We start from the raw sequence: 26861 nt of genomic DNA, 5'->3' as shown, positions 1-26861 counted from the left end.
TTTCAAATGAGGGATTATGAGCATAGACAGTATCCCTTTGTCTTTTAGCATGGATATAACGCTGAGTCCCTTATTAGTGGGTGTCCTCCTTACCCCTTGCTCAGAGACAGAACTTCTCATACGACGACAAAAACCACGCGGTGACCTCCAGCCAACGAAAGCTGCTGGGTAAACAGCTAGCAAAAAACGTGTATTTTACAGCAGCCTCTTCCAAGTTCTCAGCATGTGCAAATCTGCTGTGTAGCATCCTTGCGCCCTCACACCTCAGGCCTTTCCAACAGCCCTACTTCTACATTTATCAAAGCTCCAGCCCTCCTCAGATGCAGAAATCTACTGAGCATCTGTCAGGTGTCAGCATGCTATGCAGCAGATTACAGAAAAGCAACCCTTTGGAAAAAGCATGCCTATTAAATCTGGAAGAACGATAACAGTGTCCAAGTTCTTGAATTTAATGAGGCAACATCACTTAGGGCTGACTAGTACTAAAGGTATATACGGAAATAATTCCCTTGTAATGAACTCATGTGGCAACTGACTTTGCCCTTTCTGCATACTAATGATAATAAATTCCATCCAAATTATTTCAGGCACTGAATACCTGGTATACTGTATTTGCCCTTAGCCTTGTATGCAAGGACAAAACAGCAACTACACTAAAGGGGAGAAGGTGCATCAGGCCACTTAGTAATAATTTTTTTCCTCTTTTGCCATATTCAACATCAGCGATTTTTTTTGGCAGGATATAGAATGCTAAACTTGACAGGGAAGTGTTTACACTCAAATGACTTTTTTCAAAGGTAGTAGTGAGGAAATATGCAAAGCAATATATCTTCAAGAGATATCTGCCTGTTTGGTAATCCTACTTCTACACAGCCAAGAAGATGGTATAGCCAAATAAACAGATTACTAAACATGGGCTGTCAGTACAATTGAATGACAATCTATCGTCGGAATAGAGAATAGAAGGAATAACTTCTACTGCAATAATTTTTAATCTAGCGTGACTGGATGGGTTTTGAGGAAATATGTCAATAACATACCAGCATTTCAAGAAAATCCTCAAATAATTTGTCACATCTCTGTCAAGCCAGATTCAGCCATGCAAGTCATTCTGTAACAGCACATCGGCTTTCAGAAATTGGAGCTGCCATGGCTTTCAAGGCCTACGTTTTTAGCACATGGTTGATTTAGTTTGCCAGGGTATAATTTTTAAGTCTCCTCAGTATACATGGGTAGTATAGAAAACAAGAATCCATATGGGCACATACCATGCTTCCATAATGCACAATAAAATAACTGAGGAGAAAGCAGCAGTCCTTTCAGACAAACATCAACTTCTGCAAACATTTCCCTGTTACTACCCCAAGCACTTGTCATACATGGGAGACACAAGCACTTTGCAAAACATATGTGGTTTGGGAAGAGAAATGGAGGGTTGATATTAATGAGAGCTGGCACATTGCCATGGCTTGGAATGACAGGGAGGGAATCTGTGAACACTGCCTCTGTCGATGCATTGCTGGATGGATGCCGTGTGTTTTGTTTGTTCTTTTCTGGAAAAATGTCAGTTCAGTTAATCCAATCAAGGATGGATTGCAGCATCAGAATCTGTTTTCAGACTGTCAAAAAATAAAGCAATTCCTCAGCACTTAAAGACTTGGTTACTGTCACCTCAAGATAAAGTATTGGTAATATTCATAACTTGGTTCACAAATCATATCTGTTTGTGCAATCACTTGGGTTTTCAAAATCTTCCTAGTTACCACAAACTACATTCAGAAAAAAAAATGTAATTCCAATTTTCAGTCTGATCACCTTCATAATTTTTATTAATTTTGTATTTTACCTCATGAGAAAAAAAAAATCAGCATAATTCCTTTGCATTTTTCCCCCTTTTCTTCTTCAGCTGACTCTTTTGTTTTTTTCCCATTGACTTCATTAGAGTCTTTATACATTAGAAGTGAGAATTCTGTGAACTGGCCTCAAGACTTTTCCAAAATAAATGCCAGTGGTAAATTAATTCTTTAATCCTCTTTATGCCACAGGATGAAAAACTGTACACATTAAAGTTGCTTATCTACTTTTTGCTATTAATTCTCACATTTTTAATCACTTTCCATTCTCTATCATTTACTTGCACTATTCTGTCAAAGAATGAATTTAGAAAAAAAATTCAATAGCTCAGTCACCTTCACAAAATTAATTTATCTCAATTTCATGCAGGGAACAGTGTTGCTTTTTGTTTTATAATTTCCTTTATTCAAAAGTACAGAACTGCAGGCACCCTGTTATCAAATCACCCTCAGAAATAACTAACTGGAAAGTGGCATTGCAGAAAAAGGGAAGTATTCTTCATAGCAGAATTATAATAGCAGAATAATAGGCTGTACTTTTTCAATATAATCTTATATATCTTATAATGCATATTTTATCACACCTTTTTAATATGTATTTACAATATATTTATTATTCCAATGCTCTCTATTATTCTGTGTTACAGTGGGCATCAAAGGACAACACTATGGAATCATAGAATACTTACATCCTAATCCATAACTAATAGGCTACTAATGCATTAATGTATTGCACCCATATTTATAGACAGTGTTGTGGTAAAACCTCAAGATTGGAAATGTTTTTTCCTATCTGTAAAAAAAAAAAACAAAACCCAAACCTCACAAAAAAAAAAGCCATGCATTTTAAGAGCTCGTTTTGGTAGCACTTTTTGGTAACCTGTCAAAGGTTGGCTCAAACCTAGTTTTCATTATCTCATCAAACCAGAGTGTTGGAAAGGATTTCAAGAAGTCATCTAGTCTGTTGGCAGACTCAACCATAACTCTGTCATTCCTGGATGTATCTATCAAGGGACTGCTCCTTCCCAGCAGCTGGAGCCTCAGCAGCAGCCTCAGGCAGGGCTTGCTGGCTCAGTCACTGCCTACTGCCTCTCCAATGCCCATCCTCATTCATTCATGCCACAGTTTTGGCCTTACTCCCTGTTCACAATGGGAATTGCCCTTTACATTTGCCTTGTCTACATCTGAGGACTTGCTCCTACAAACACACACTTCTCTTTTTTTTATTTTCTTTTTAAACAGTGAACTGTCTCTCAAAGGTTTGTTTCTGAATGCATATTGTTCTCATTCATATAACCTAAAATGGTTCTGCATTTTCCCAGGGTGAAGACTGGCAAAAATATACTGGTTTCTTGTATATGTGTTACAAATCCTTAAGCTCTTTTCCTGGAAAAGCTTTGCCTTCTGTCCCCTCCAAATTCAGCACAGGATGCCACCTGCTTTGAGGACATGCCCTTTGCCATCAGTATAAAGAACCGTCACAGTGTTATCGAGCTAAAATCCAGTGCACACCAATTTAACAGATATTTCACAGTTTAACATTCCCCACCCCTCAAGCCTCCATGTTTGCTCAGCCTGCCAAAAGAGCAACTCCTCCATTTCAGTCCTACCACTGTTAGACCAGAGATGCTCCACCTCTAAGAGTGACTAACCATGACATAACTAAGGCTGCTAGAGTGGGACTTTGCTTCAGTGCTCCTGCCAGAACAAGGATCAGACACCAGTACTGCAAAAAGGTGCTGAAAATACAGCCAGGAAGGAAATGCAATGGGAGAACGTAACCACAACCACGGTGCACTTACAGAAGCAATATTAATGCTGTACAGTTTATATAGTTTTGGTGAGCAGTGCAAAACTACTTATCTTCAAGTCTTCCAGTTCAACTAATGAAGACTAATTGAGCAATAAGAAATACTTCATATAAATCCTAATGAGTTTTTCTAACCCTTCAGTAGTTAAATTAACTATAATTAATAATAATAATAATAAAAAAGAGTTGGTCAATTACTAAAGAACCTTTTACTTTTGATTATAAGATCCACTCTTCTTGCCTCCCCTGCAAAATGAGATTTAAAAGATGAAGGGAAGCATTAGCCCACTACCTAATAGGGAAAGAACAGAAAAATCACACTTCACATATAAAAGGTTGGCATATTCAATGCCTTTATTTTTTTCCCTTATGTTTTCACAAAAAGATGTTTCACAGTGACCAGACTCTCAATATACCTCATTTCAACTAGGAGCCTGAAACACATGCTAAATAGAGAGCTGAAGACTGTGTGAGTAAGATAGAACAGAGTAAGTCATTAAGGATTAAATTTATTTTTAAATACTTCAGGAATCAACTGAAGTTCTCTTTAAACTATTGGTAATTACTTTTTAGTACTCTCAGGGAACGGCTGAGGTCTCAGAGGGTAAGAGGTGGTCAAACAGAGCAGCTATTTTTAGAAATAGGAAAAAGGAAGACTACACAGTCTAGATTGAGTACGCAGAAAGACCCAGGAACCACTGATTAAACAATGGAATTTTATGCACCCAGAGGAATATAAAGTGAGAAGAAACTGCAAAATGCATTTGTGAAGAACTAATCATGTTAACCCAGTCTTTTTTAGCCCAGCCTTTATTTTGCCCCCTAATCAGGATAATTACCGTATCATAAGGAATTAGATGTGATACATTTTGAATAAACAAACATATTCCTCTATCAGACTCAGATGGATCTACCACTTTATTTCAGAACAGTTTTCAACTATCCACTTTCAACCTGAGGGAACCCACCAGTGTATCTCCACAGGTGTTTGCACTTGGTCCCATATTTTCAAGAGTGACCTAGGTTGTACAAGGTGTGGCAGACCTGCAAGCACTCTGGAAGACAGAACTAGCGTACCAAATTATCCTCACATTTTGGGAAAAAAAAAACCCATAAAATAATGAAGATAATTTAATAAAAAGATATGTAAAGTCCTACCTATTTTGGAAATGATCAAGTGCAAACTTTAAAATGTGCTTTATCAGGCAGGCAGCAATACAGACAGAAGAGAGAGGTTAGAAATGATAAAACCTAAACATGAGTCAGCAATGCGAATCTGCTGCCAGGGACAAGTGGTGTTTGGGGATATATTAACAGATGTTAACCGCAGGACATGGGAGGTAATTATTCATATGAGATTTGGAAAACATGACCTAGAAAGAAGGATATTTGTTCACACTATTAAGAGACAGGGCCAAAAAGTAGACATAGCAGCAATACTTCAATACAGAACTGGCTTTAAGTAAGAAAATTACAATCAGTTGTACTTTGCGAGCATGAGTAGTGACTGCCTTAATTCACAGAAAGGAAAATTAAGCACAGATACCATGAAAAACTTTCTAAGCTATATAGATAATTCATCTTGACCCTACACTGGAAGCTTCTAAAAAAGCTCTCGACACAAACATCTTCCCTGGAGCTGTGCAGTATGGCCCAGCAGGCTGAACCAGATGATCGCTTAGGATCCTGTCCTACATTTGCATTCTAACACTTCTAGTGTCAAAAACCAATAAACAACACCTTACAGAATGACTACCTTTTCTGGAAGAAAATAAGGGTAAAAGAATTATGTAATTTGGCACTAATGTGCCCAGTACAGCACCAGCTTCATACTATCTTTCTTCTAAAATTCATATTTTGTATTTGCAAGTCAGATTAAATATGTACAATTAGCTATCCATACTTGAGAGTTTGCAAAGAATCTGTCCACAAAAGGAGCCTCTTTATCCCAGTGCTGCCAGTTTTCGATTTTACTGAGAAACAAAATCAACTAAAACCAAGATAGGAAAAGCTACCTCGTTATGCTTCTAACACTCCTGTATGCATTGTTTTCTTAACATGGTATACTCTATATTATCTTTGGGGGAAAGTTTGGCATATAATATACTTCCTTCATTGTGATGGTTTGCATTATACGCTCTTATTCATTTTTCCTAATTTATTATGCATTTGGTACTCCCATGTGGTATTTTGCAGGAAAGCTTATTTGAGCATCCAAGCAGAATTTTATATTTCAATTTACTGAAGTAATATACAGGGTTTGCTGATGCTTAATTTATTTTTACATTGTATTTTTATGTGATTTTATTAACTCATTTGTATAAACCTGTGTTATAGTCTACTTCCAATCTATTTTCTGTGCCTATAAGTATATAGTAATATAGCAGATATATTTGAAATAATAGGAATAAAAAAGTAATATTATGTACAATTATAGCTAGTAGCACCCAAAATCAGACACTGTTAATAATAAATGACAATATTATAGAAAAGAAATACCATCCGAAAATTGATTTTACACGGCATATTAAAGACTTGATGGCTCAGGAGATGGGTAATAGAATAAAAACCCTTTCATCGCAAGGTCATCAATTCAAATACAAGTCAGACTGATAGCAACTGAAAGCCATTGAAGAGAGCTCTAATGAACCTAGACTCATTACTAAAGATTTAAGAACAGCCATAGCATTTTGTCCTTTCTCCTGCCTTCAACAGCAGTCAATAGAGAGATCTTACTGGAGCAGATCCAGTTCATCAGGTAAAGTTGTACTTCCTTTGTTGTACATTACCAGCCCCAGGCTATCGCTATTTTAGCAGTGTCCTAGCAGGTACCTGTTTGTTCTATTCCAAAGTTCAACATCCTCAGTGCTGTTGTGTCTTTTTATTGCTTGGAGGGTTGAAAAACGCAATTGAGCTTTCAGCTTCCTGAGTGACCGCTTCAGGTGATGCACAAGCAATATTCTGCCCATTTGTCTGAACCATAACAATTTGGTATATTAATGTGTTACTTTATCTGATATCTTACCATTTTCTGGTATATACCAAATAATGTACCAACCTAAACCAATGAATGCACTGGGAAAGAGAAGAATCCTCATGCAAACTAGAGCAACTGTTCAGCCAGCCAATAAAGTAAACGATGTATTGCATGACTTGACAAGCAAACTCAAAACCTTCTCAAAATCCTTGGTATATTTTCCTTTGTTCCAGCACAATGCCTTCATAATTTACTGTATGTATGTACTGTTAATCCTACAGTAATAATGTGATGCAAAGCACTGATAAGAAATCCCTTGATGTTGTCTTTTTGCTTGGTTTTTTATGCCAAATAAGATTATTTACAGAAAACAGATTGAATTTTCAATGATTCTCCAAAAAGCCTTCCCAGAAGCAATTTTGCTTTCATATCTTTCATAGGCAAAGCTTAACTATTTGCACACTCAAACTAACTCCTACAAATACCTGTTTGCAGATATAAATGGGAACACACAGAAAAATCAGTGTGACATACAGCAAAAGGACAAGTGTTCCCCATAATCTCTGTTTGGGACCCACAGATTCCTTTTTGAACTGAGGCATGCAGACAACCTCCCCAGACCCCTTCCAGCCTCAATTATTTTAAGATTCTAAAAATTAACCACCTCACAACCCATGTAAACGTCACCTTTAGTAGCATCTGGGTTAGGGGAGCCATTTGGGATTTCCAAAGTGACTAATAGATTCATTGTAAAGGTACCAAGGCCCCTAAAAATGCAGTTTACAACCACCATGGGTTTATGATGTCTGATAATCGATTCCCTTCATGCAATTTTTCCCCAGCGTAGCACAAGTGCCTAACAACCATTCTAAAACCAACCCTTACCTAGGGGAGACAGCAGAAATCTCCAAACTCTCACTTTCCTACTTCATCTAAAGATACGCCTCAGTACCTACACTTTCTTTTCTAAAACCTTAAGACACCTGTATTGCAGATTTGAACTTCAGAATTTTTCCCTAAATCCTGGTAATATCCTCATATTTATAACCCACATTTCAGTGGGATTTTCAGGTACAATGCTATTTCAAGTTATCTCACATTTAGTACTTAAGTAGGCACTTTGGAACATTCCCTCTTCTTCCGGTTCAGCCCTTTCAGAAGCAGATGGGAAGATGCCCAAACAAGCTGTGTTTGGACCATGTAACCTCCCCACAGAGCACTGGGATGGCCCTGTCACACCACTTAGCAGGAGTTTGATGACAGTTCACCTAGTTTTTTTCATAGAGAATTTGCTGGGGATATATATAAATGTGAGTTTCACCCAAATGCTTTGGCATTATGAAAGCTTTTCATGTGAAGGAGACTCAATACGTGTTTGAATCCCCATCAGCCCAAGAGGTGCATGCCCTTTTTGTCCCTGTACAGCCTGCAGCATCGGAGTGCTAACCTGCCTTTCCCTTGCATGGGGTCAGGATTTAAACAACTCTGATTATCTGAGGTTAAAACTAAAGATCATTTTGTTTCAGCAAAGAGCTACCCTCTGGCTTGCAACTCCAAATGGCTGTACTTACTTCTTGCCTGTTCAGAAGACTAACTGTCAAAAGTACAGAAATATGCATTTAAGTGGATTTTAGAGTGTGGAAAAAACCCAAATCCATCAGTTAAGGTCATTAGTTCATGTGACACACCTCACTGAAGTCAATTTTCAAGGATAAGCGTGTGACAATCTGACTGGAGGAATTCTGCTTTAATGCATTATTAATTCATTTATTATTACAGTTATTATAATCTTTATGCAGGGCACTGAAGCTCAATTTGTTCTATATCAGCTAATGTTTTTAATGAGCCCTTTCTTCTCCTCAGGATGGGAGCTTTCTTAACTAGTTATCCAGCTTTTAAGCAAGTAGAAAATGACATGATGGTGTACCCTTTTCATAATGCAGCTTCACATATCATGGCCTGAATTTTAAATAAAAACAAATGAGTACTAACTTTCACATTGCCAAATATCTTTTAAAAGGCAATAGACTAACAAACTCTAAATACAAGAACTTTATCACACAGTTAAATGCAATGAAATCCTAATTACAATTTCTCTCTCTGACAAAGAAGATAAATAAATTTAAATAAAAAGATCCTGGGTAAATGCAGTTATTTGTAGGAGAGCCGCTGGAGCACATATTAAGTCTGTAGCCCCATCTGTATGGCTTTGGGTTCATTCTCTGGTCACGCAGGGCAAAGAGGTCACAAGGCTGATCCCTGCTCTGAGAAACTGGTTCAGTTGGAGAGGAAGCAGCATATTAACTAGAAAAGTGGGTGTACTTGAAGTTGTGAACCAAAGGGAAGAAAATAGCACATTTCCAAACATACACATTGCTGACGCACCAAGAGCCAAGCATCCAGCTGGTTATAAAGGCTGAATCACTTTGCAACCTTTCTTGTTAAGGGAGAAGGTCAGGGTATTTAAAAGACATGTAGACATGGAACTTAGGGACATGGTTTAGTGATCAATTTGTCAGTGTTAGGTTCATGGTTGGGCTTAATGGTCTTAAGGGTCTTTTCCAATCTAAATTATTCTATGATTTACATAGAAATTTGCTAGCTCTACACTCAGAATATCATGCCTACATTCCCTGTATTTCTCTTGAAAAGGAATAGGTCAGCCCAAGGGATGCTCTTACAGAGAATATAGAATAAGGTTTTTTGGTGAAAAAAAATCCCCACAAACAACAGCATAACAATAAACAAAGAAAAAAGGAGAATAAAGTTTATACATTTTTTTGTAAGAAGAAACAAGACAGATTGCCCCACAAGAAAAGCACATTAAATCTTTATTCCCTTTGCTCATGCATACCTGAAAAACAGCCAGCCTTCACATGGTGACCTTTCCAACAGCTTGTCTTGAAAGAGGGAATGTTTATAAGCTAACTTGCAAACTGACAAGGGAACTTTTCAGTTCAGAGCTGCTCCCACAAAGAGGTAAATCAAAATATAAACAGATTTTATGGGGATCTACATTCACATGACGTCTGAATCCCACTGCCTGATTAGTCAGGGTTTATCAGAAATCAGTAAACTATTTTCTGCTTGAAACAATCACTGGTTGTAAGGAAAAAATATCAGTGGGTATAAAAAAAAGAACAAAAAAATACTGAAAAAGTTAAAGCAATATTCAGACATTTTGTTAATAACTTTGTCATTGTGACTTCTACAGTCTAGAAAAGTACCCAAAATTAAACTCAACAGCAGATGAGTGGTGAACTCAGCCCTGCTCTGTGCTGTAGTCAAGGGCAGTGAGCAGAATGTAGAAAATCCTAATAAATGGTGTCATAAAACAAAGTTGTGGTGTAAATAATTCCCATTATTCACAAAGCTTTAGCCTTAAAGCTCTGATTAATAAAAGTTAATGGGAAATGCATATTTAAGTTCCTCATACTGGTATCACAGACTCCCTTTTCACCTGTCACAGATGAGAAACAGAATGCAAAATTATAGATTTCTTTCATTATAGGATTAACAAAAAAAAAAAGGGATAGAAATCCCTTGCCAGTGTGATTATTTCTTCTAAGCACATCTCACTACAGGAAAGGTCCACAGACACTAGAATTCCCTGGATTCCCTGGTAACGAGCTACACTAGAGAAGCCCAAGACATAAATAACTCCATGTCTCAAAGACCTTTTTTCACTGATGAACAGTTGTTGGCCATGTCATCACTGAGGCCCTGCTCTTCCACTATTCCTTTTTAGCAGTCCTGTGCTTTATTTAAGGAAATGTGAGGTCTATCCACCATTTTGGAACCAGATCTAAAGTGTTTTGGGTAACTCACCGATGACCACCGTCACCAGCTGCTAGGAAACAGAGTGGAAGACATGCTTTCAAATAATAAGAACAGACCAATAACAACCCATTTGCCTACAGGTTAAAGGACCAAACAGATCCGAGTTGGTTTTTGGTTTTGTATGTTTGTTTGGGTTTTTCTTAGTGTAAAATCACAAACTCCTTACCAATCAGATGCTACAAGAGGGCTCAGCTACACATATAATAATGAATCACTTTTCTATAACTTGTAAAAAGGGAAGACAAACAAGTTCCATCAGACATTAGAGAGCTTTCAGACTTTGAAAGCATGTCGACATACTTCAATTAATTAATATCACAAAATTATTCCAGAACATACATACATGCACAAATATACACACATTTATGCTTTTATAGAAAGCATATTAAAGACAGAAGCAGGATCAAATGGGTCTAAAATGTTTATACTTTAACTGCTATGATTCAGAAATAAAGATATATAAAATTTACATCCAGATCACAAATACTTATAGATTTAAAAAGAACAAAAAGGCATTTCTAACCAGTACACGCAGTTCTTTCTTCATCAACACATGGTTAATTTGCAGTTTAACATCTGAATCATTCTCTTCACTTTACTGCATCTAGAGAGAAAGACAAATGTGTGATTTGAGTAATAGTATGCCATAAATTGAATTTATCTAAACATAGCATCTTTATCTGTACAATTCCTTTGTTTTCTTTTCTTTTTTTCTTTTCCTGTATCACTGAGTTTATGTCAGATCTCATTCTTTTTGCCCTCCATTTAGCTGGAAAAGGACAGGTTTTTCCATACTTGAATAACAGAAGCAACATACCCCATGGAATAGAAAAAAATGGGCTGAAGTGAGATCAGATTCTTATTCTAAATCTGGCTTGTGACCTTATAATGAGTCATTTCTCTGCACCTCTATTTCTCCTCTCTTTCTTTGACTTTCTTGTCTACTTGGATTACAAGCTTTCTAAAGCCTGTGAAGTGTTTATATAGTACCAAACAGATAAGATTCAGATTTCATTGCAAACACTAGATAGCACAAAACCAGAAGCAATAAATCTTATCAAACACCACTTACATTACTGCTCTTATAGTCCACTAATATGAAACATGATTTCAAAATTGCTTTGAACAGATATTTTTGTTTAAAATTAAAAAAAAAATGCCATGAAGGAAAAGTGTATCCAAGAGGAAACAGATCCCTAACTGTTTCTTTCCAGTAATATCCCCCCACTTTAAATATGCTGTCCAAGAGTTCCATTTCCATATTGATGTCTTATATACACAGACATGACACACCTCTGCCATTGAACTAATACCTCTGTATTCCCTTCTGCTTGAGCCACCTCACACCACCAGCTCCAGCCTCTGTTCAGCATCCTGCTTTGTACCTACATGGTGCTCTGCTATGTGCTGGGAGCAGCCGAGGCAACAGCCAAGGAAGACTTTGGAGCTTTATGACCACTTTTCTTGTTGTCCCAAGATAGAGTGCACATAACAGTGTAAATGTCACTCCATACCCCTGCACCAAAGAGCAAAAGAACTACACAAGCAAAAATTCTTCTTCTTTTCCTTTGTGGGTCACCTTTAAAAGTGATTTTCTTTCCAGCCTCTCTGTATGAATGACAAGATATTCAGTGAGACATCTTCAGGGAAAAGAAGTGATAAAGAGAAATTCAGCTAACCTATTTTCTTTCTTGTCACTACTTGATAATCTCTTTATCTGGTCTCATTCCACCAGTTGCAGACAGACTTATTTCCCTACAGACAGACCAAATCCTTCTTCCAAAGTGCACATGTGCACATGCACCTCCTTTCCCACAGTATTTCGAATTAATATTGTAATGTCTCTGCTATTTTGGTCTATACTTAGCCAAATTCAGCATACATAGATGCACACGTACTAGATGTACATGCTTATGGCCACACACATCTCTAGTCTTTAACAGTGCTGCTATGGTTATGGGCACATGCAGAATGTTTATACAAACCTTCCCATCAAAAGAAGTATGCAATTTCACTGAAATACAATTCACTAGCACATATATTTTAAAGTTCAGCCCCTTTGTCAATAAATTATGGGTTCTGATGTGAACAGAAAAAAACATTTTCTAGAGCTCTGCAGTGATTTAGAAACCTCAATTGTACTTTCAGCTACACCTTAATCCTTCTTGACTTCTACTGAGGCTTTAGCTTAGAAATGTTTGCTCTCCTGCTGGCAAGACACTTAGCCTTTTATAGCGTCTTTACCTTCAGAAATGTAGTTTCAGTTTGTAATGCCAAATGCAAATTACCTGATCTACAGCTTGTGCCAGCTGGGTATAACCCAAAAAAACCGTGGCAGCCTGGTCTAAGGATTGCAAGACATGCCTCAGCTAACTCAGTCCCAGTCCCACACACAGTCACCAGGGCTTGCAAAGAGAAGTAGAAAATATCTATGCCCTGAATCAGTGTAAAAAAGAGGCTATTTTTAGTATTCCAGTTTATCACAGGACTAGATTTAGACAGTTCAAGACCAGAGATGCTGCTATTACATCAGGTCCAGACTTCCTACTATTACATTTCCCCCAGTTATCTCTAAGTCAATTCACTTGTAATTGCTTAAAGCATCTACTCCAAGTAAAATAAAAAAAAATCCACTTTTTATTTAGAGACATGAAAAAAGAGAAATTCAACATTATTTTAGTCAGAGATTCTGAGGGAGAGAATTATGATTTGTATGTCTCCCTCCCCTATTTTCTAATCTAACTCAGAAATCACAGCAGAGAACAGTAACTCATATGCTTTATAGCTGAATTCTTTTTAATCAGCTTTCTCCTATCTTTACCAGCTGCTTGTCTGCTTCTCCCATTTATGCTGTGCATCTTGGACTTATCGATCAAGTAAGCTTTAAATTACAGCTATCCATAAAAAAAAAAAAAGAAAAAGCAGAGACAAGGCATAACAGGGAAGTACAGACCTGATAAAGGATTTCTGAAGGGCTACTCACTTTTGCTAGAAGAAAATCTTAATAGGATTTCCTGGAGAGAAGGTCTGTAGGTCTGAAGTTATCAGTGTACTGTGCAGACGAAGGAAGGGTAAATAAAGCTCAAGGATTGAAGAAGAGGATTTATGTCAAAAAGTTCCAGGGAAAAAAGTTCCAGGGAAAAGTAGGAGAAAACCTTTTTTTTTGGGAAAAACAAACAAACAAAAAAAAAAAAAAACAAAACCACAACAAAATAAAACCTATCAGATACAGTATTAGTAACTTAGTCTGTATCACTGGATGTTTTTAGTGGCTTAATTATAGCCAGCCAATTTCTAGCAGTTCTAATTGTTACAGGTGTAATAGAGACAGTAGAATTCACCACTCCCCAAAATCATTAAATTCTTTAACATTAAAAAGACAGAAGAGAAGAGCTGATTTTAGTGCTGAAGTGAGCCTACCGCAGCTTCAACTCAAAGACTGCTAAAGGGTATCACTTAGGCTTTCACCACTGAGCTATCAGGACTGTCTAACAGAAGGAACTAAGCTGACCATAAACCTCCACAATCCTTCTCCACCTCAAATCCAGTATTCCATTCAATGATACTGCAATTCTCCAGGTGATCTAAAGGAAGCTGATCTAAGCTCCTGGCAACACACATCACCTGGTGAAGGTTATCCACCATTTTACCCAAGTCTTTTCTGTAACTTGTGGAAAGAATTACAACTCATTGGTGTACGTCCCAGGTGTTCCCATCCAGGGTGATGCTGTCAGTAGGAAATTGTCAATACTCCCAGGTAACAGCTACCCAATAGCACAGATGGCTCTTGTTTCCCTGACTCCAAAGTAGTCCAAAACAAGCTACTTAGATTTAAGACTCAACCACAAGACTTATTTCACAGAGAGGTAAGATGATGACCTGTGGCACTCTGGGCTATGTGTTGTTATCACCACTGTGCACAGAAGCACTCACATGGCCATTTCGAGGCTGCAGAAAATATACACCTGTAAAAAAGGTCTAAAAGATTGCACCTAACATGACTATGGAAAAGAAAGAATTATGGAAACAACATAAGTCTTAATGAGAAAAACTGTCTCCCAATTTATACTGAAAACTTAACCTGCTCTTTGTTTTTTCATGCCTTGCGTACTAGAAAGGAACAATCTGCAACCTTACAAACTGGATTAATGATGACTGACCTAAAGACCTTGTGGCTGGAATCCAAGTCATTATGTACCCTGGCCTTGTAAATCTGTTGGGATTTTTAAAGATGAGAAATAAAAGTGTAATCTTTTTCCTCTGTGGGTATAGGCAAAGTGTCCGCATGTCTGGATTCCCAGTGCTGCTTCCTGTTTCACAATGGCATTTTATTGCTATAACATTCTACAAGTACAGTCACTTTAGTCTTTCAATCTTCCAAAAGGTTATAGGGACCTGACAGATTTCTAAGTGAGGGAATGCAGTTCACACTTTTATTCACCCAGCTGGTCACTCAGTGAATTTGACACTATATTTCAGCTAAGTTACGCATGGTGTGAAGGGGAGAAACAGCAGGGCACAAAGATGGCTTTAAGACATCTCTGATCCCTGTGTCAAGCTACGCGGGGGCTGCTTGGTCTCTGAGCAGAATTGTGAGCAAGTGCTGCAGCCAGAATAAGGGCTGCCTCTGGCCATGCCACAGATGGTAGGGGTGGCTTCCCAGGCTGCTCCATCTACTGACTGCAGAGGAAGAACAGACTGGAGTAGGGACAAGTGGTCCTTGCTGCAATGTGACCTTCACATTTCTCTGTAAAAGATGCATGAATCAATCAAGTACAAGCCTCAGAGTCAGGCTCAGATAATGTTCTGAAAATGAGAAACTAAATATTTAAACATTACTTGAATGGTGCTGCTGCAGATCCCCACAACACTGAGGAAAATAACTAACAGGTTTGGCCCAAAGGACTTGACAAAGCAGAATGGTGTCTGAAAACGGGAGTGCTGGCCAGGACGAAGCTCTGATGCTGCCCTGCCCACTCTCTGCAGGAAAGCCCTTCTGAAGAGCTGTGCTCTGCACAGCAAATCTGTTGAGACCCAATTCTGCCTTGCAGTGCAGACCATGAAGGCTTATACCATTGCAGAGTGCACTGTGTTGCATGTGGACGGCAAAGGAATGAATGGGCCAAAAATCCCAGCAGCTAGGCTTTGGCAGCATTCTCATCAGCTCCAGCACCAATGTGTGAATGAGGAATAAACTTCACTCATGCATATTAATAGCAGAAGGTTTTTAAAGGAGAAAGTTTTGTCAGACAATAAAAAAAAATGCATTAACAAGTTTGGAAATTAGCAAAGGGTGAAATGGATAAACTGTAGTTACAGCAAAATGCTGTCCTTACAGATCCCGCATAAGTGCAAATGTTCTAAAGGGAGTATTTGCAATGACATCTTCAGACTAATACCAAATATGTTGAGAAAAAAAGATATCTTAATTATTAAAAAAACCCACCAACAACAACATGTTTACACATAATTTTACCCTTGTGCATTATGAATACAACCTAACAAAGATGCAGGGTGGCTGAGAGAAGTTAGTACAACAGTTTTTCTACTGCTTAAATAATACGATTATTTTCTTTTTAACAACAGTAGGAAAGCACTAATTTTACAGGAATACAATTAAATTGTCCAGTTTAGTAAAAATGAATAAAAAATGTGGTTTGGGTCAGTCTCACGTATAGAATAAAATAATTCAGATTTACTGAAAGTACAATGTTGCAAGTTGCTCAAATATCTGTTTATCTATTACTGAAAGGACTATCAGAATATGAAAAGAGCCTTGAAATACTAATCATAGCTGTCTAAGACATCCCATTATGTTAGCCAACAATTTCTGTGATTTACTGTACCAATAAAAGAAGGTAACCATGAACATGTTTTTTGTAAATCAAGTACACTGAGCCAGAGTCTAGTCCACAATTAATCAGACATAAGAAATGTTATGGTGCTTTGCTGGTGCGTAATTCAAGCCTGTAGTGAGCTTGGCAGTATGGATGTATAGCATTTAAAGCTGTTATCACTGTTACCAGAGGAAAATCACTTTGCCTTGTCTGTAAGAAACATACAAAGTCTAATGCATACACATGCACACACATACTTGCTCACTCAGGGTTGTCACTAGCCAGGCACAACACAGGTATATTTTGTCTAAAAAAAATGTCACAGTCTGTGGCAAAAGCACTGCCACACAATCACAGTAGGTAAATGTACAGCAGCTAAACCCCATGCCATGACACATATGCATGCATTGAGTTAAAATTTACAGTGAACACCAGGTGTTACTGGCCCTTAAGGGGAATCGTGACTGGTAGAGAATCACCCCTGTCAATATTTCCCTCCTGGGTCAATAAATCCTGATAGTCAATAAAAGTCAGCAAGCAAAACCGACACCACTACAGGAGCCTATGAGTACCTTGGGGTAAAATTTGGCACACTTAGTATCTGCTTATTAGTTAGAATGATTTTGCATTTAATGTCCCTAAGGTGTAGAGCGCACTTTCAACTTGATTTCAATAACCTTCTAACACACAACACAACTGCGTTACAACCTCTCCCTGACTCCTCAACACAGAGCACATGTAAACTGAATGGCACATGGGCTGAGAAAAGGATGTTTCATGTACTCGTAAGGCAGCATCCTGAGTATCTACATGCCAAATAAAATATATCCACCATTTTTCAAAGGACCCATGCATTCTGACTCCAATACTGAGGTTTCAAGAAGAAATCCAGGTAGAAAACTTAGTTTTCCTTAGTTCTGTTTTGCAAACACAAATTAGATTTCAACTGCTCACACCCATGTTCCAACATGCACAACTCATTCTCAGATACCCTGGAGCAAATCTTCAACCAATATAAATCAGCACAATTTTTTTAAAGTTATTTTTATTTACACCACCTAACAAACTATTTCCCTAATGTTTCCTTGCTAAAAAAAATATGCATGGAGTATGCATATTTAACTGAAGATGCTTTTTTCATTCTACAACATCAAAGTCAATCATACGTCATATGCCATGATACATGAATTCAGAAAGATCAGAAGGACCTAACCCATGACATCAAGTGCAAGTAATGGAGAAAGGATTTGGAAACTATTTTTTAAATAATCAATTTTGCTGATGCCCTGTTCACAAGAGATTTAGAGTATAGTTTTAATGAAGGAATATATTCTTCCTGTTGTAAAGGTTTCTCACTGTTAATCTGTCATTTTCAGGGATTTTTTTCCTGGAAATGCCTTTTAAATGCACTTGTAAAATGTCCAACACAGAAATAGAAAACTTAACCTCATAATGTGCAATTCCATGTGCAGATTGCTAATGATCCTACAAACTAATAAGTAACTTATTTGGCATCTGAAATGATAAAACCATGAAACAAGCAAACTTAAAAGATTTCTAAACCCAACTGGCAAATTATTTAGAGACTAAAAATTTCTCTAGAGATTGACTTATAAAAGTTAATGACTTCCAAATAGAAAGAAAACATGAAGTCAATATACTGAAGTTGTTCATTATAACTCATTTGTTCAATTCTAATCTTGATTTGGTCATCAGCCCTCCACTTGCTCATTAGGACGGTCAAGCCAAGCAAACAAAGTGATACTTGTGCACATAACAATACTGAACCCTTATATAGCACTTTTCATCATCAAATCTCAAAGCATTTGCTTCTCAAAGCAAAGAAGGAGATCTTTGTTATCCACAATTCAGATAGGAAAATTGCAGCATTAGGATAATTGCAGAGCCAGAAATAACACTTCCTAGTCCCTGGCTAATGGCTGAAGTAACAGCACAGGGCATTTTATTAACACAGAAGATAACTGAGGTCAAGATGGGTGATTTCAGTATCACAGCTTTTGAACTGCTGAAAGCCCAAAGAGAAAAGTGCAACTGAAAAAAAAATACATCAATTCTGTGAGTGCTTTACATTGGCCCTTAAAAGTTGAAGCATAATATTAACTCCTTCTTGCATCAAATATGCAAAAAGACTTTATGCAAACAATCCCCCTTAAAGAAAAGGTATTAAGCATATTCTTATACGGTACCCCAAATGTTTAGAGTCCAATAGGGTTTCAAAATATTTTTTTGTCTATCAGAAAAAAAATCTGTTTCTGCTGGAAGAGGCACTGTACAGGATTAAAAATTTAAAATGTATGCTCAGAAAAGACTAATCAACCAGAATTGTTTCTCAAGACATTCATGTGTGGAGCCATGCTGTGAAACAGGTAATCAGTTTGTTGCAAGCTGATGTTCATGGTTCAGAAGCAGGGAAGCCAACAAGGAGGACACTGCTGTGGGTGTTTAATACCCATCACCCGACCAAGAACTGCTGTGGATGTTTGCTGCCCACCGCCCAGTCAAGAACTGGAAGTGTATAAAGCTTTATTCAGCCTTCACAATCAAAGGCCCTGGTCATCCTGGAGGACTTTAAGCACCTTGATTATCTGCTAAGCTGGCAACTGGTGGTGCACAAGCAACTGAGATTTCATAAGCACATCAAAGATAATATTGACACGGAACTTGGGGGGAGCAGTTTCACTTGCTCAGGGAACAAGCAGATGTCATGCCATGGATGACTGCCGTGGGGTGAAGAAGAGTATGGAGGAGCTCCCTGTTCTTCAAGGTAAACCTCAAAGCACAAGAACAATCTACCCTTATGAGTAGGAAGTGGAGCAGACGTGGCAGAAAGCTGACTTGGCTGTATGTGGAATCCCTGACTGAGCTCAAACACAAAAAGCAGTTGAACAGAAGGTGGAAGTGGGGATGGGCTACCCAGGAGGACTGTAGAAACCTTTCTCAAATTGTAGCAACAAAATAAGAAAAACCAAAGCCCAGGTGGAGTTGAAATGATCAAGGGATGGTACAGCCAATAAGAAAGGTTCGTCCATATGCACACCTGCAGCAAAAGACCAAGATAAAACACTGGTCACTCCCAAGTATGTCAATAAAAGTATTGACAAAGGATTAAGAGGAAGGATGAGGCATTCAACTACTTTCTTTGCCTCAGTCTTTACTGTAAAAGCCTATTCTCAGCCTCCCCAAGTCCATGTTGCTAATGTCTTTGTCTGGGGCAGAAAAGTCCTATCTAAGGTACAGGATGATTTTGTTAGAGACTATTTAATCAAACTGGACCTACACAGGTCTATGAAAGGCCGGCTGACATCATTCTGAGGCTGCTCTTTGCATCTTCAAAATATTGTGGCAATTGGGAGATTCTTTTGGTGACTGCAAAAGGCTACTGTCACAACCACCTTCAAAAAGAGGAAGAAGGAACAAAAATCACCAATATGCAACTGCCTGGTGATCCTCACCTCTGTCCTAGAGAAGATTACTGAAAAAATCTTTCTGAAGGCAATCTGTTTGACCATGTAATCTCTTCATTAACAACTTAGATAATGAGAAGGAATGCGGCAAGTTTCCAAATGACACCAGACCTGGGGAGCAGCTGACATGCTAGAGAGTGGGACTGCTGCTCACTGTCATCTCAACAGAGTGGAGAAGTGGGTTGACAGACAGCTTACAACATCAGCCAAAGCAGACACGAAGCTCTGCAACTGGACAAGACTCTGAGCAACCTGATCTAACTTCAAAGTCATGCCTGTATTCAGCAGGAGGTTGGACTCAATGACCTGCAAAGGTCCCTTCCAACTTCAATTATGCTAGAATTTTAATAGATTCTCCTTCACTTGATTTATCATAGGGCATTCACTTGTGTACTATCATTTGGAAATAATTATTCTTTATGCAACATTCTCAAATGCAATTTTTTAATTCCATACATATCTGAGAAGCACCCAACTGCAGGTGAAGAATATCATGGCTTAAAAGCCAGTCAGCCAGAGCCAATTAAACCACAATCAACCTCCCATGACAACAAAATGCCTAATTGAACTTCTACCCTCTGCAATATGAGGATTTTTGCCTTCTCTACAGAAGCCCAAACTGAGGGGTTCACTGCTCTGTCTCTGTAAATCAAGATCATAATGAAAACATAACAATCAAAACAAGAGATGCCTGCATTGATTAAAATAATGGTATTCCATCCACTAAGAAGAACGAATACTTCCCTTGCAAAGAGGTGACCTCAGATGTTTAGTCACGGACATCCATTTGTATGCTTCTGGCAGAATTAAACTTCAAAAGCAAGTGGATCATTAGTGTAATGTGAGAAAAACTAAGACATGTTCACATGGACAACTATGATCCAATAAAACCTGAGCTTGGTTTTAAAAAAAAAAACAAAGAGAAAAACTAAAGTGTATATTGACTGAAATATATAAACTTACAATGAAAATCACTAGGTATTTATAAATACTGAATAATTCACTTATTACTATTCATTCTCATTACTGTTCATTTTGCAACCATCACAAAAAGTATGGTGAGTGACTGGCAGCTTTTAAAATATTTTTAGATCTAAAGAACCAAAATAGCTGAATGAGATCTGCAATTCTGAATTTAAAAACTGCCAATAGTAATCCAATCTTCTCTCAATTCCTTTTTTCAAGTTCAAATCCCCCCAATCTTTCAGTTAATTTGAGTAATAGTTTTGGTTCATTTTTTTATTTTTTTGGTGGGGGAGGGGGAAATCATGTTTCATTCCTATTTGGCTTTACTAAGCCATGAGAATCTCTATCTCAGAAAGAGTACAAGCAACATTTTCCCCTAATTAGTCTATAAAAATGCTAATTTTTCTAATGAATCAGATTGAAATATCACAGGAGTAGGTAATAGCACAAATTCAGAGTTTGCTTACGGGTTAGGCTTTCAGATTCATTTTGCTAATCACTACCACAGTACTGGGCAACTTAAAAAGCCAATATTATAATGAGGATGGATGGGAAAAACATGCTTATCTTAATTTTTGTGCAAAATAAAGAGAGTTACATGTATATGCATTCATTTATATATGTGAAGAAAACCAGACGCACAGTTCCTCAGCTGCAGCAAGCCCTTCTATTCCCATTACAAGCAGAGATCCTTTGCCTGTTTACTCAAGCTGTGGATGTGGCCATAAATCTTTATTCTGTCCAATTTCACTGTTACTATAATCCATTTCTGAAACCGATAAAATAATACTTTCTTTTTTCATGGCCCAGTAGCTAATAATGTCACCAGTTGGAACTGTACAAGCGAGAGACTGAAATCATTGTCTGTCTGCCCCAGAGCATCTTTCTCTATTTTTTTTTTCTCCTGCACTTACACTTTTGCTCCTGCCTTCTGTGCTGGCACATACTAAGGCACTTGTATCCAAGCTGCAGATCTAGGAAGGAGTGGTCTTTTTTCAAGTCAAAACTCTAGCAGAATCAATGAGCTCTTAGATAAAATCTCTTAGGGCTTGACCTTCAGGGTGGCCTTTTTCTCTTTAAACCACATGTAAAACAGTGATTCTGCCAGTCAATCCTTAGTAAAAGATTTAAAGAAAGGGACTGTTGCCTATTGGTAGCACCAGAAATCTAAGCAGGAATTAAGCAGCTTGAAAAAGCCTTTAAATTCAACTTATCATTCTCTCAGAGATCTCCATATATTCTTTATGGCCCTGTGTTCCCTTACCCCTTTGATCATTTTATATTGAAGTAGTCTCTTGTTTAATACGTAGCTAAGATGATGGAGCGACAACATCAAAACAGAATGGAACATAAAGAACATGAAAGAATATGAAGTCAATAGCTTTGCCAACCACAATACATAAACAGGCCTAGTTAAAAGCCATGGCATTACAGTGCCGCCTTTATGCTCTCACAAAGCTGCATGCAGTGTTAAGACCAACTACAAACTGAAACTAATGATTAAAACTACATTGGGATTGCTTTCTTCTGCTTTAATTGTTGTTCACTTTGCTCAAAGGGTATAGCTCTGCAAAGCCAGCACCTAATCTTTGTGCTTCATCCCAGAAGCCCACCACACCAGCTGGTCTATCCATCTTTCTGTTAGAATCAGGGTTTCCAAACCAGGGTTTCCTTGACACATGGAAGCTGCATCCATAAAACATGGACATGTGCAGCTTGTATCATCATCCTTTCACCAAAGCTCCAAACAGGTTCTAACTGGTTCTAAAGGTATTTGTGATGAGAAGCAAAAAGCAAGCAGAGGTTTCATTGAAATCTCTCTCATGTTCTTTTAAGAGCATTAACCCAATTCAACAAAGAAAGAAGCCAAGTCTAATTACACAACTTCATCTTCTCGATCCCCAACATCTCCCTGTTTTACTGTTTACATAAAACTACACGGTATGTTTCAAAGGCCAGACAGATGGAAAAGTGGATGTCTACTGTCTAGAACTCATCTCACACTCAGTTTTTATACCATATTTCTTGGCTGCCTACGCTCATGCTAATCTGCTAAAATCACTTTACCTACTTGGAAGGCAACATATCACTTGTACCCAGTTCTATTATTCATCAGACAACCATGATGGCAGCTCCATGACTGACTGCTAATTAGCCTTTCCCACTGGATGTCAGAGACAGTTGTATTTTCAGCAGCAATTTATTCTTCCTCCCATGGAGTCATGAGGTGGAAGCTGAAGCATATTGAAGTCAGTGACAAAAGCCTCATTGACTTCAATTGTGTTGGGAATTCATCTCTTAATGGAAAGAAACCTGCTTAAGCGTTATTTAGTATATTATGTCAACACCTTAAGATAACAACTGACACAAGAATAACATGCACATTCCCAGTGGTGCCAGGATAGGGCACAGCACTCAAAGGTTCCGCATGCCGTCAAACCCCTGTCACAGGATCAGACAGGATGGTGACACATTCACATTTCAGGTTCCTACAGAGCAGCCTCATGTCTCGTCAAGCCCAATACACATGGTCTTGTAATACCTGGGAACAGCAGTACTTTGCCAGTTTGATGGAGACATCTCGTTTGGTGGGCTGGGTGCATACCACAGCCTGTAGGCTTGCGTTTTCATATTTAGCATCTAACAGGGAGATACAATCCCTGTCTACAAAAGTAGTCTGTAATAGCTACAGCATTATAAATTCAGTGTACACTGCATCTTAACTTCAACAGAAGCAAGGGCAAAAAAGACAATGAATGAGAAGGCAAAGGAATGCCACACTTCACTGGCTTCCTTCCTATTTCCCCCACCTAGACATGCTGTCAAGAAGGATGGAAGCATTGTCCAAAATGCTCACTATTTGCAGGAAAAGTCATCATCTCCACCTGGGGAATGCTTCACGTATTTAAGTGAGAAATGAAAGACAAAATCCAAACGTTGACAAACACACACTTGCTGAATTACAAGAGGCTTTGATGATAGTTTTGCTGGTTTGTTTCACTCCCTTCTCCCCTCCCAGATAAGCTACCCTGACTTGTCCTTTCTCTCAGCTACTGCCTTATTCCTCTCCATTACTTAAATTAATTAAAGTGTTCTACAATTGTGTCCTTTCACTCCTAGCTGGATGACTCCCTTTGCTTGAACTTCCAAATGGGATGATGGGGACCTAGTCCTCTTCCTATCGCTTGCAGACCATGCAGAAAACTCTTTCAGCTGTTTATTTTACAGTAGCTGAGAACATAGTCACCAATTTCTTCAGCCACTGTGCTGATCACAGCTGAATAGCCACAGTTTCAGCAGAGATGTTCATATTTTACAATGGTCTTTGCAGAGCAAAGCCATTCCCATTCCTCAGGGTAAAAATACCAGCAGGCTGATGGAACACAGCCATGTCTGAAGGCAAAGAACCAGCAGAATCCCATCATCTTTTCTCCTCCTGCAGAAGCCTGAGCAGGTAAGGGAAGGACAGTCATCTCCTGAGGGCAGCAGCAATGACAAGTCAAGCTGAAAGGTAGTTTTTAGCAGCTGGTGGAGACCAGCAGAGGCTTTAGCATCCATCTTACCCAAATCAAGCTGAAGAATACTCTGCCTATCTCCACCTTTCTCATGCACCTGAGCAATACAGATAGTAACAGAAGTCCTCTGTTAGTGTGCAAATTATATTTAAAGAACTCCACTTTGAAAAAGGAACCTCCAAATGCATTTAAAATCCTGTTCAAACCAAATTCCCAACACAGCTTGTAAGATTTTATTCAACTACATTTTTCTATGCTCCTGTATCAACTGACTGCAACTTGCTGGTCCTTTGTTTTGTGTGAGACTCATGTTCTCTTTGCTATTTCTGTATCACAAAAACCAGCAAACTCACCTCTGACGACAGGGGAAATCCATTCTCCTCATTCAGGATTGGTCTCTGGAGCACCTAAACCACAGAAGCCTTATATAATCTAAATACGCTTTTCTGATGCATGCTTTTACTCCTGTTGTTTAAAAACACTTTATTCAAAAGCATATTGTTTAAATTAACAGCAATTGTTACGCATGGAAGAACAAAGGAGAATGATAAAAATAAATATGATTCCTATGCAATATGTGCTATGAAAAAGCACAAGTAAAGATGAATTGTAAAGCTAGATGGATCTTAAAATATGAAGCCGAATCCACAAGAGCAACACATCAGACTGAAAATAAATAAACACATTTAAAAAAAAAAAAAAACAAAAGCAAAAACCTCAATGTGCACAGGTCTGGTTGCTTGCAAAATTAGACAATTAATTCTGTGTAAACTAACCTATCAGGAAACCACACTGTGGGGATTCTGATAGCTGTTATTGCAGTACACTATATTAAGAAAAGAATGCTTTAATGAGATCCCCAGAGAGTCTCCATAGACTTGGATCTTCCTCTTGAAAAGACCATTTTTACCCCATTTAACTGCCAGTATGCTGCATCTCTGCTATATGGATGAATTTAAAAAAAATATATAAATAATAATAATAAAAAAAACCTATTAACACAATTATCAGTACCAATAAGCATTGTGCTTTTCAGGATAAAAAAAAAAAAAGACATTATGCCACTTTCAATATATAAGAACCATCAGAAATAACATCTATATATTAAACCCCACTGAACTTAAAACCACTTACAGTTAGAATAGCAGCAGCACAAAGAAAGCTTTTACAAAGGGCAGCATAAAACCCCATAATAATAATAAAAACATAAAAAAAATTATGTATTGCTTACCAGAACAATCTGCAATCTGACTTTTCTTAATGCTTTATTTTTCTATAAGTGAAGACCTAGTGTAGAGCTTGCCAAATACAATAAATACCCCAGTTTAACATTCGACTTCTCAAGTAAGTATTAGGGAAAACCACCTTCAGTACCAAATTCAAAATGGCTGTATTTCAAACTGATTGCTTGCTGTAAAGTAACAGCTGTAAAACATCAAGGCAGAATATTTTGATCAGAATCTTAGTAGCAAAGTTAGAAGACGTTCTTCTATTTGCAGGTTCTCTGTAAAAACATGCGTAACCACATTTATGTTTTCAATCCGAGGAATCAATATCCTCAGGTTTCATAAAGCTTTTCCATTGAAGCCTGTGGATTTTTCTCGTCTTAGCTGTTTAACAGAAATGATTCTGCTAAGTGATGCCTTAAAGGGGAGAAATTTTGTTAATTGCGCTCAGTGTGAAATGCCACTAAATAAACATGTCAACAAAGAAACCCTTATACACATTTAAACCACCCTGCAAATTTAGATTAATTAATGCATTTCTAATTCACCTGTGCTATTATACCTTATGTAAGTACAAACTCTTTACGTCACTAGTGTAACAGACTGGGCATTACTAATATAATGGACCAGGTTGTGACACCACTGTTGATCTGCAATATTTTCATACTTCAGCAAGTTAGTAGGTTAAGGAGTTAGTGGGTTAAGGAGTTCAGAGGAATACTCAGAGCTTAAGCAGCTGATGAATGCAAAATAACACGCTAGTATATGATGAACTGTTATTGTGCCACTGTCATTTTACCTGGGCCAGCTTATGTGACACCTGCCATCATGGAAATAGGCTTCTACCTGGACCATCCAAGACACACCAAAAGCAAAGCTGGATGAAACCAACCTGCAGGAGATCACCTATGGACAGCCATCGCTGAAGTCAGTTCTCCACAGGGAAGCATATTCCACCATGTCTTAAGCACCCCTAATTGATTTTACAATGTTAGAAAACTGAAAAAAAAAGGAGTTCAAATCCAGTCTTTGCATCCTAATATTTACACAGGCAAACATTTGTTTATTTGCCAGCAGTGTAATCTCATAGCCTCTGTAGAGCTTGGGACAGCTTCCTAAGTAGCTTTCTCCACTTTTGATTAGCTGACTCCATAGCCAACCTTATAAATATTCTTAACATTTGGACCCAATGGACCAAGTATTTTGTTGAGCAGACTAATTGGTTCACAACCCCTGCTAAGTATCAGCCATATCATCCCTGACTGCCATAGGCTACTATCATCATTAGCCAAGTGACAATCTCCTAGAGAATTTTGGCTCTTTAATCTCCATTTTCCCTGAGGACATCAGAC

General features: G+C 38.0%; 1 protein-coding gene across 3 annotated transcripts in view; it reads right to left on the bottom strand.

Annotated features, from left to right (window-relative positions):
• Positions 1–26861, bottom strand: part of CHL1 (cell adhesion molecule L1 like) — a 138218-nt gene that overhangs the window by 95991 nt on the left and 15366 nt on the right. For all 3 annotated transcript variants that reach the window (XM_031049278.2, XM_031049277.2, XM_031049276.2), the window contains exon 2: positions 11004–11084. The gene's annotated coding sequence lies outside the window, so the exon portion shown is untranslated. The remainder of the gene's footprint in view (positions 1–11003; positions 11085–26861) is intronic.

The sequence above is a fragment of the Melopsittacus undulatus genome, chromosome 9 (assembly GCF_012275295.1).
Source record: "Melopsittacus undulatus isolate bMelUnd1 chromosome 9, bMelUnd1.mat.Z, whole genome shotgun sequence".
Taxonomy (NCBI): Eukaryota; Metazoa; Chordata; class Aves; order Psittaciformes; family Psittaculidae; genus Melopsittacus; species Melopsittacus undulatus.
This window is presented reverse-complemented; position numbering and strand designations above follow the sequence as displayed.